Here is an 11,688-nt window from a genome sequence, read left to right on the forward strand (position 1 = left end):
ATCGATAGGCATAGACCTCACGGACGCACTGCTGATCTGCTGCTGCTGAGTGCTGTCGGAGTAGAGTGTCGTGCAGCTGTAGATGCAAATGCACTGGCCATCACCCAAGACGGCAAGAGCCAGATCCAGAAATATCCAGTGAAACCATGCATGAGAATCTGAGCTCGACGGACACGACCCTGACCTGGGGAAACGATGCACGTAAGTCGTTTCCTAGCCAGTCTCGCCGGACTTGTCCCAGGACCAGGCCCAGGGCACCAATGCAGCTGATCCACCGACCCGTCACACTCTGCACTAGACTGCAGAGAATCATGACCTACCAGGGTACCAAGGTCAAGGAGCCACAGGCACAGTTGCAGGGTTCACACTGGGTACATAGTCATTGAGTGAGGCAGCCTCATTGGCCGCCATAGTGGAGGCATATGACGAAGCGGTGCACTTCCGCCCGAATGCCTTTAACCCTCCCAGAGGATCAGTGGGTAGAGCATTTGTTGAGCAATTGCGAGTCGGAATTTGCGACTATACCTCTCACACTTCGCCAACGAAGGCTGCTTGACGGCATTGCCTTGAAGGTCGCAATGGTGTTTCAACAACTCCTCCTTCAACAATCATGTAACTCGAAGCCTCAGTACTCTGCCCTCCTGAAGCGACGTCTTGAGCAATGGAACAAAGGCGAAATCGACCAGTTGTGCCACGAGGGACGCACAATCCAGATCCAACTGTGTAAACGCTCGCAAGACTATAGCCAAATGCAGATAAAGACCGGAGATCGGGCCAGGACCTTTGCTTCCCGGGTCACTGAAGGCAAGATCACATCGGCACTCAGTCTTCTCGACGAATCCACCTCGGCGGGATTGCTAGACCTAGATGACCTGGCGGACGAGGCTACAGGCACCACTGTACGAGAAGCTCTGAAGTCAAAGCACCCGGACAGCGCCCCTCTGTGTCCGGACGCACTGATACAGGAGAATCCACCCCCACTGCCACACCCCGTGATGTTTGAGGCGCTGACTCGCGATGTCGTCAGGAGGGCCGCTCTCAATACCCACGGTGCCGCAGGCCCATGGGAGTCAATGCGGAAACGTGGAGGTGGATGTGTACTATGTTCTCGGATGCTTCCGATGGTCTATGCGATGCTCTTGCTTTTCGTGCTCGGCGTCTGGCCACGGAGTTCGTTGACCCACAATCCATTGATGCTTACCTGGCCTCTAGACTGGTTCCCCTGGATAAACGCCCTGGTATTCGCCCCATTGGCATTGGCGAGGTTCTACGCCGCATAATCGGAAAGTCCATCCTCTCCGTCATTGGTCGGGATATCCAGTTGGCAGCAGGAAGCTTGCAGCTATGTGCAGGTCAGGACTGTGGCATCGAAGCCGCAGTCCACGCAATGACCGACATCTTTAGCTCCCCTGACACTGATGGTGTTCTGATGGCTGATGCGGCTAACGCATTCAACAACCTGAACCGCAGCGTATGTCTCCGTAACGTCCGCCATCTGTGCCCTGCGCTGGCAACGGTGGCCATCAACTCGTACAGAAGCCCGAGTCGCCTATTTGTTGGCGGTGAAAGCATTTCCTCCAGCGAGGGCACCACACAAGGGGATCCACTGGCAATGCCTCTCTACGCCATCGGCATTCTCCCTCTCATTCAGGCAACCGACACGGATGGTGCCAGGCAGCTGTGGTACGCAGATGATTCCTCTGCTGGCGGTAGGCTACGCCGCCTCCGTACGTGGTGGGATTCCCTCATGTCCCGTGGACCAGGCTTCGGGTACCACCTTAACGCGGCAAAATCCGTACTGGTCGTGAAACTGGACTGCCTGGAAGAAGCCACGAGGATCTTCGCTGATACTGGCATCCAGATAACTGCTGAGGGGCATCGGTATCTCGGTGCAGCAATATTCATGTCAGTCGTCGTCCTTTCCGATTGTTTCCTTTATATTTTTACCGTGAATTCATAGGTCCGGTTGTAATCTGATGTAGATCTGCGTGGTCTGTCATTTGCTGCTTTGTTTTGTGGATTAGTTGTTGTTGTTGGATGTGAAGCTGGTGTTGTTGTTGGATATCTGACATCTGAGTTGGACGGGCTTGAGCTTGGCAGCTCTTTGGAGGTGCGTGCAGAACCGCCATTGGTGCAGCCCTCGGGTGTGCCTAAGTCTGTGCCTCTGGGTGCTTTGCATGGGGCTGTGCCTCGAGTGGTGACAGCACCTCTGCCTCCCCCTGACCCTCCTCCTTCGAGGTCTGTGTTGGTGGGGAGCACCCGTGGCGGTCGATTTGTCCCACCGGAACCAGAGCTGGATTCAACAGAAAGACCAACAACCATGGCTGCAACAACAACACCAGCTTCACACACCCAACAACAACAACAACAACTAATCCACAAAACAAAGCAGCAAATGACAGACCACGCAGATCTACAGCAGATTACAACCGGACCTATGAATTCACGGTAAAAATACAAAGGAAACAATCGGAAAGGACGACAACTGACATGAAGGCAACGGCATTCACGGTTGGCGTGGGTGGTGAAGGTGAGATGCGGCAGGACGATGCAAGTGAGGAGGAGAGTCAACCGCTGTGGATGACGGAACAGGTTCTGATTCGGACAGTGAGGGAGAAGGTGAGCTGAGTGTGGGAGTGAGTGTGAGGGTGTGCGCGTGAGTCGAGATTGTGTGCGTCCGTCTCGTAATAACAAGTCTTCAGTATACAATCATTTGGTTTCTAGTACTGACTGTTGTCGTACTTATTCTGATTCCTGTTTTTCTGTTTTGTGCCATGCTCGTCATGGTTATCTTTTGCAGTTACAAGTTATGCACTTATGGAAGCTGTTTGTCAGCGCATTCATAAGCCGAATTTGTGTGTCCAGAAAGATAGTGTTATTACCCTAAAATTGTTCAAATAATGTTCTTTTGTGTAGTGTGGCAACGTTGTTGCCACTTGTGCCTAAATGTGTTTTGTCACCTTCTTGTTTATTATTGTTATTATTATCATTCGTTCTCACTTTTTGTTTTGTTTTTGTTGCTGATACACGCTTGTCACGCTTAGTTCTTACTTGTATACCCTTGTTTTCTGCACACTTTTGTGAGAAATTGCACCTCGATATTCCGGTTTTGTGCTGTCATTGTATCGTGTCACCCTACCTTGATTGCTATATTATTTCCTTTGTTCTCATTTTGTTCTTTAGTACAACGGTGATTCCTGAAGAGTGTTGTACGAAAACTTGTTCGAATCATCTTTTTTCCATCGCCTTTTTCTTCTTACATGTATTTTTCCTTACCCTTTAGGTTGTTTCTTGCATCGTCTCCATCGCTTACATTGTTAATAAAGTAATCCAAATGTCGCTTCAGCTCGTCCTACTTATAAAACTTACAATTGTAGTTCTGATTTTCACCGAAGTAATAGTTCTGGCGGACCAAGGCTCAAAGAAGCCACCTACCTCTATAACTATAACTCCTAAGGCCTAGCCTCCACGACAGCCAGGGTCAAGGAGGTACAGACACCCTTTGCCTTTGCCTTTGCCTTTGGCTACCTTTGTATTGCAGGCTTTGGTCCTTGGAGTTGGAGGGTAGGCTCAGTACTACAGTCAGTAGGCTGCATTATTATTATTGAAAAAGTGCATACCAAACTCGGCGAGCCCCACGCAGACACATGACACTCGAACGCAGCAGCTAGCATGCAGAGATACAGGCTGCGAAAGCCAGCCTATTTTGTAGCCTACTGAATCAGTACGAGGTGATTCGTCATTATTTAACAAGAAAGTAAAATAGCCTTCCGTAGGGTTCGAGGTGTGAATCTTTCCATTTCTTCCTCTAAAAATGTAATACTGATGTCCTTGGATTGCAATGTTGGGTTTCTCATTCACATAATCCTTGGTGTTGGGAAGCAGGTGGCAGTTGAAAAATGGCAATTTTTCCGCATATTATTTGTTGTGGTCATTTCTTAACATCATGGTAAAATAGGCCTTAGCAGCACAATTTCAAGTCAGTTTTCAATAGATGGAGACCCTACGTATCCAGGATGGTCCAGCAAGACTGGATCAAGATAATGTTCATCCAAATACAAGCCATTCAAGCTTGCATAGCAATAGCTGTGTCACCCTGATTTCATGTGCAATTGTGATCAACATGCTGACATTCGCCTTTGCACATCTGTTTCTCGCTTCCGTTACCTTGTATTGGCACATTTAGGGTACCCTGTAAGAAGGCCTTAGGCCTGTGGGGATTGCCCTATCAAAAATTTAATAATAATAATAATAATAATAAACATCTGTTAGCAAATTCAGTGAATGCCAATGCTTGGCCATTACCAGGGTCAACACACCGACATTCCTCCTTCCCAGGCGTCGTTTCCAGTATGTAGCTATCATATGCTTCCTCTTCAGCTAAATATGAGCCAGAGCACGCGAAAAGGGCCCTTATGGTGATTTTCAACAAAATTCAGCTGATGGCATTTTCAGGTAGCCAGTGATTGTAGAAATCGAATAAAAAAAATTTGACTCAATTTGGCCAACTCTAATCAAAGTTACGGCTCCTGCCGTGGGCTCGTTTTTTACGGAAAATGCGGACATGTAGATAAGGGGGGTAAGAAACTCCTAGACATTCAGCCAGAGGAGACTGGTTGCAATAGCCATGGAGAATATCTCAGCCAAAGTACAGCATTTGTACACAGTTACAGTCAAAAGACAAAATTGAAAAACAACCTGTTGAAATCTTTGTTATGTACACAGTAACTAGGGAGTCATCCACCATGGAGTACTACGCAAGAAGCGGACCCAGAATGTGGCTTTTGGCAAATAGTTGCAACGGAAGTTACAGTAACAGCAACAAACATTGTTCCCCAAGCACCAGGTGACCAAGTTTATATGCACTCTCTTCTCAGTTTCAAGGCGAGAGCTGGCTAGAAGCAGCGGGGGCAGGGCAGAGAGTGTCTTGATGCTCCACAGCAACAAACGGCCGTATCTCCTTGTGCAAATACTCCTGGCGTGCTTGCGACAAGCCACCAGCAGGCAGAGTTGCGGGAATACCAGCAGCCTTTACCTCCTCAGCCGTCACTTTCAAGATAGGTACAGCCACAGCATCACTGTCGACAAACCTTTTGGTCTCCACCATTCCTGGCATCTCCGCAGTAAACACGAAATGGTGACTTTTACTGATAGACGGTATGGGCTTGAAAAGCTTAGCGAAGTATGTATCCCATTCATACCACGTGACAGTGGATCCTGGAAGGAGCAACATATTATGTTGTCACTGGAGGTTGAAACCAGCGGCTATGACTCTCTTATACTCTATTTTACCGTAAACATCGCGCACTGCATACTGAAAGCTCTTGCAATGTCACTTCCTGAAGGAATATCAGTCTCAATTTTGGAGGGGAACTTGACAGAACATTGGCAATGGCAATGGCAAAACGAATTTTGACGTGACTTTTTTCAGGCGCTGGCAATGAGATATTTTACCGTTTTGTTAAAGGGGAAGTTAAGGCAAAAATCAAAATTTCACCAGTTGTAGTCTTCGGGGTGCTGAGTCGAATGGTCTTGGTCCGAGAAAGCTGAGACGCTCCCTTCCTACTTGAATCCCAATCGAACTCGCGCACTTCCACCGAAACTGGGTGACTGCGCCCTACTAGATGGGGATTTGTATGCAAAATATCACTAAAAGCGCCATTTCGTTCTTATAAAAGCACGGATGACCGCGATTGGCCCATATGTTGTAGTCTTTTGGACGCTGAGTCGACTGGTTTTGGTCCGAAAAGGCTGCGATGCAGCATTCCTCCTTTATTCCCAATCGAACATGGTTGAAGAAGCGGTCACGTGCTCCTGGGTGCCCAAATCACCTGGTCACCACGCCAGCAGGCGACAACTTTCACACCAAGGTTCAACTCGAGTTCAACTCGAGTGACAGGACTGCACCCAAAAAAGGTCAAAACAGGCTAGTAAGTAATAGTTGTACCCTGCAGGCACGGTGACCAGGTGACTGGTGTACGCAGGAGCACGTGACCGCTTCTTCAACCATGTTCGATTGGGAATAAAGGAGGAACGCTGCATCGCAGCCTTTTCGGACCAAAACCAGTCGACTCAGCGTCCAAAAGACTACAACATATGGGCCAATCGCGGTCATCCGTGCTTTTATAAGAACGAAACGGCGCTTTTAGTGACATTTTGCATACAAATCCCCATCTAGTAGGGCGCAGTCACCCAGTTTCGGTGGAAGTGTAGTATCCCTGCTTTACAGTTAACGCATGACTAGTACTTTGCATGACTCTTATTATTACTCTTGTTACTACTTTCAGACAAGTCCTACATCATGTACCTCACATATGATTTGATTACATCAGGAGTACCGCGCTTCTAGAAGATCATAGATTCCATGCATGCTGCTGTCATCACTTCTAGTATCACTTCCTTTTAGTTACTAGTTGGTACAGTCATGACTCATGTACACATGTACATGTATGTCATGTTGTTCCGGACTATTCCAGACCTTCCACGTCATATGCCCGATGAGTAATGTTGCTGACTAAATTGCATAATATAGATATCTCATCTTCTAGAATACCTCGCTTAGTCATTATGTTAATGTTACGTAATGCTCACTTCATCTACCTGTATAGCAATGATGATCTCGGTTTGCCTTCTCCACTATTCTAGAACTTGTACTAGGAGGATGATTTCGTAATCACTGCAATGGCTTACTAAGCTTACTTTCCTACCGCCGCCTGCTTTGCTATACATACTTTGCTTGCCTATAAAAGCTGCTGTGTTTCTCTGCCAAGATGAGCTGAGCTGAGCTGAGCTGAGCTGAGATCGGAGAGATCCGATAGAGATCAGAGAGAGAGAGCAAGTTCACTTTCACTTTGATATAAGATAACCTCCAGGCCGTGCCGGAGTAAGTTCTGATACGTTACTGTAGTTGACTGACTGTGGGTAGTAGCCTCCTAGCCTCGCCGACGCACGTTACATTGGTGCCAGCGGTGGGATACGTTACATTGATGGCAGCGGTGGTTCAATTTGATAATTGCTAGATTCGAACCCTTCTAGTATCTGTACTGCAATGATGGCAGCCGCGCTACAGAATTGATGGCAGCGGTAAATTGTTTTATTGGTGTAACCGGTACCAGCATGGGCCAATCTGATGCGTCAGTCGCCGCTACTCCTTCGCCCGCCATGTCTCCCCCTAGCCTGAAATGATGACGGACAGCGTCTCTACCGATCAAGCTCCATGTCCAATGTAAGCTGATTCCAGGTATGGCATTCTCTTTCCTGTCTTCCTTCAGTCCTTCTATTCTCTTCAGTCTTCCTTTATGCGAGTGAGTGAATCCAGTTTAGTCCGGTAGGCGTCCGATCATGGTGAGCCACGGTCTACCTAGCTAACCTGGGACAATGTGTGTGAGAATGCCCTTGTGTACTCAGTTCGGCTTGGAACTGCGATTTGGCTGGCAGGTTGTGCCAGGGTTGTGCAGCAAGTGAACTGTGGTTTTTCGGTCCTGTTTGGAGGACAATATTCCCTTTTTGACCCCGTGAGATGGTGAGAACCTGGTGTGCTTCCATTCTTTGATTTGTTATCAGTTCAGTTCTTCTGTCTACTCTAAAAATGTTATCATTTCCGATATTATTTGCCATATTCCGGTTGACGCTCTACAAGTAATACGCTATCTACTATGACGTTCACACCGCCTCCTATGATCTGCTGCTGAGCTCGAGCTACTACTACTACTACTACTACTACTACTACTACTAGTGTCAGTTGTCACCCTTTCGTCCGAATATCAAGCACTCTGTTCAAGATTCAAGAATACATGGACGTGAATGCAAGTTAGTTGTCCAGTCCACCTACTGACGGTGCCTTCTAGTTCTAGTGAGTACTGTTCATCATACATCATCGAACTCTCTGTCAAATCACGAGGGCGTGATTTAGTGTAGGAAGGGAGGGTGTAGTATCCCTGCTTTACAGTTAACGCATGACTAGTACTTTGCATGACTCTTATTATTACTCTTGTTACTACTTTCAGACAAGTCCTACATCATGTACCTCACATATGATTTGATTACATCAGGAGTACCGCGCTTCTAGAAGATCATAGATTCCATGCATGCTGCTGTCATCACTTCTAGTATCACTTCCTTTTAGTTACTAGTTGGTACAGTCATGACTCATGTACACATGTACATGTATGTCATGTTGTTCCGGACTATTCCAGACCTTCCACGTCATATGCCCGATGAGTAATGTTGCTGACTAAATTGCATAATATAGATATCTCATCTTCTAGAATACCTCGCTTAGTCATTATGTTAATGTTACGTAATGCTCACTTCATCTACCTGTATAGCAATGATGATCTCGGTTTGCCTTCTCCACTATTCTAGAACTTGTACTAGGAGGATGATTTCGTAATCACTGCAATGGCTTACTAAGCTTACTTTCCTACCGCCGCCTGCTTTGCTATACATACTTTGCTTGCCTATAAAAGCTGCTGTGTTTCTCTGCCAAGATGAGCTGAGCTGAGGTGAGCTGAGCTGAGATCGGAGAGATCCGATAGAGATCAGAGAGAGAGAGCAAGTTCACTTTCACTTTGATATAAGATAACCTCCAGGCCGTGCCGGAGTAAGTTCTGATACGTTACTGTAGTTGACTGACTGTGGGTAGTAGCCTCCTAGCCTCGCCGACGCACGTTACAGAAGTGCGCGAGTTCGATTGGGATTCAAGTAGGAAGGGAGCGTCTCAGCTTCCTCGGACCAAGACCATTCGACTCAGCACCCCGAAGACTACAACTGGTGAAATTTTAATTTTTGCCTTAACTTCCCCTTTAAGAAATGACTCAATGTTAAAAAATTACGAATCACCTCGTACTGTAGGCTGTGTAGCGCCGGCGCCTGCACAGCATTGTGATTTGTGTTCATGGTTAGGCCAAGTAAAAAAAAATCCTAGTTTATCGTCCCCGCCCGCCCCATTTTTCGAGGCCGCCCGGAATTTATTTTTATTTTTTAAATCTAGAATTTTGACTGGTTCTTTCCCTTCTGCAGCTTTCTATCATTTATCTGGTGGTCTGTGTGAACCAAACAGTATTGGGGTGTGTGTCTTATGAGTGGAGTGACAATCTGTCGATCCAAAGATTTTGCATGTAATTGTTTATGTACATATAACTGTTATAGCACGGCTGTCAAGAAGCGGCAACTTAGAAAGATGGCGTCGGTTCGAGATGGCATGGTAACCGCGCACGTGCCGTGGTCCGTGACCTGCTCATGTATGCACGCAAATGCAAGTCACAAACTCACAAAGATCGCCTTTGCATTTGGAGAAAATATCTTCGACTCTCTTTGGAGGTAGGCGAGGTTTGCCTAATCTTTACTTGATTGCGATGCCGGTATGTCCTCTCAATAATTAGAACAAAGAGAGCTGATGATCGCTTCATTGCTGAGCAGAAGTAACAATCAACTCTCCTCATGTCCTCAGTGCCAAAGGCAGACGGCTGCAATTCCACAACGCTGATTTCACGATGATGGAAACAATAATCGTGTACTAGTACACACTTGGACCATTTGGTCATCCCTGTTCTAGCCGCTAGTCCGTCCAGCAAGCAGATATTGACTATTACGATAAGGACAACTGCGTGAACGAGGGCTCGCCCAGCAAATTCAATTCAAGACGTGACTCCAGTCAAGAATTAGGGTCTTTACTCGAGAACTTCACAAATACAGGTCAAGGCACCCCACAAAACTGATAGATGGCACGAACGAAAGACAAAATAGGCTAGACAAATTGTCCCAAGTGATTGAAAACAGCAGATCTACCAAATAAGACAGCTACATGTGCCTAAACAACGATTCCCATACAGTAGAGAGTAGTATCAAGCAGAATGAAAGCCTTGGAAGTGCACAAATACAGCCACGACCGCCACAAAAATTGGACGACCGCCACAAAAAAATTCTCATTGCTCTACCTCCTTGAAGGGTGAAAGTTACCAGTTATCCTATAGCGATGTCAGTTTATGCCTGTTGGAACCCCCCATAGCCCGCACGAAATACCTTTCAAATAATTCCAGGATGCAATTGCAGCTCCAGACAGGAGGAAGAAGAACACCGTGAAAAACAACGGCAACGATGCCCAAACTCTAGGGAAACGGCTGAAGTCTTCCTGAAGATGTTAACATTGAATAGCCATCGATTACCAGCGTGGTTTGGTGACTTTAGAACTGTTTTGAGACTTAGAACGAAGCTATCTCAAATTTGATGGAATTGTTACCTGTCAAATGCGTGGGCGAGCAGGCCAGCTGACTGGTTATGCATGAACATGCATGAGCATGCATTGATTTTTCATGGTTCACGTGCAGAAAACTAAGTTCAGGGCTAGTACTTGTACAGAAACACGTGGGCGCCATTTTGGTTCACGTGACATGTGCCACACCATGCTGTGTACAGGGAATCTTGCCGTACTTCGCGTCGACTCTGGCCTGTTCAAATCCACGCAAGTGAGCCACAGTTCTCTCTAGCAGGCTGAGATTTTGCAGGCACCGAGTTCAGATGTGGGCAAAGGGATTCACCGAAGGATTTTTCGATTTTCGCAATTTGGACCTCAAATAACACCCTCAAACTCGGTAAACGTGTCTCACCTTTAGGATCGTTTTGGCGAAATTCGCTTCGGTCAAAGTATGGAGCATCTCCTACTGAAAATTTTGAGCCATCGATTGTCAAAATCGGCTCATGTGGAGCTCACTTGTGTCGTTTTGAAGGACGCTGCGCCACGCGCGATTTGCGCTGGTTCTTTCACAAACGGAAGACACCTTCCAGTCAGAACTGCAGACTGTGACAGTGCAGAGCGCACGGCAAGGAAAAGAAGGAGACGTGCATTTTCCATTTGTTGCACTGTGTCCTTTGCTTTTATTGTTCACTGATAACATGTTCGCAAAATCTTGAGCTAGAGAGAAGACTGACTTACAATCTGATTCATCTAGGCTTCAGCGTGATGCACGTATCCAGACCATAGGAAATATTAGAGTCATGGGAAAGGAACCGGGAACCACGAGAATAATTTTCTGGAGCGAATCCAATTATTACCATGGTTCCTTGTTCTTGAACACCGCGCTCCACATCGTCAATGTTCTGCGAAGTAAGGATTTCAGGACTACTGCCGGTTTGTTCGACCTCTGGGCGATCTGATCTACGTCCAGCTGGCCATGATACTGAGCCGAACTGGCCACTAGTTCGCTTCTTTCTCGACTCGGGATAATCAAGCCGGTCAGAGTGCGACTTTTTCCTACCCTGGATACGACCCATGGTGCGGACTGAAAATAACTACTGAACACCTCCTTGTACAAGCACTGACATACAAGACCGGTGGTGGATACAAACTGACAACAGGAAACCCTAACAGCACCCGCTCTGTCAAAGAAAGTCGAAGGGAAGCAGTTCGAACTAGTTCAAGCACCACCAAAAAATAAAAAAACTAGCACTTGCTCTTGCAGCTAGGTCAAAGACTGCACTGGCAAGTACACTTTTGCACAGTCGTGATCTCGCGGCCCCGCATCACGTGCGGGTATCTGATGACGTAGAGTGATTCAAGATGGCCTCTGACGTGTTTGCCGTTTTGTGATCCCAAATACCAGCCCTGAAGTTGCCGCGATCCAAGTGCAGCTAACAGCCGTGATAGCATTGTGTATTCCATACACTACCACTATTCTGTTGCAGATTGTT

The sequence above is a fragment of the Sycon ciliatum genome, chromosome 4 (genome assembly GCF_964019385.1).
Source record: "Sycon ciliatum chromosome 4, ocSycCili1.1, whole genome shotgun sequence".
NCBI lineage: Eukaryota > Metazoa > Porifera > Calcarea > Leucosolenida > Sycettidae > Sycon > Sycon ciliatum.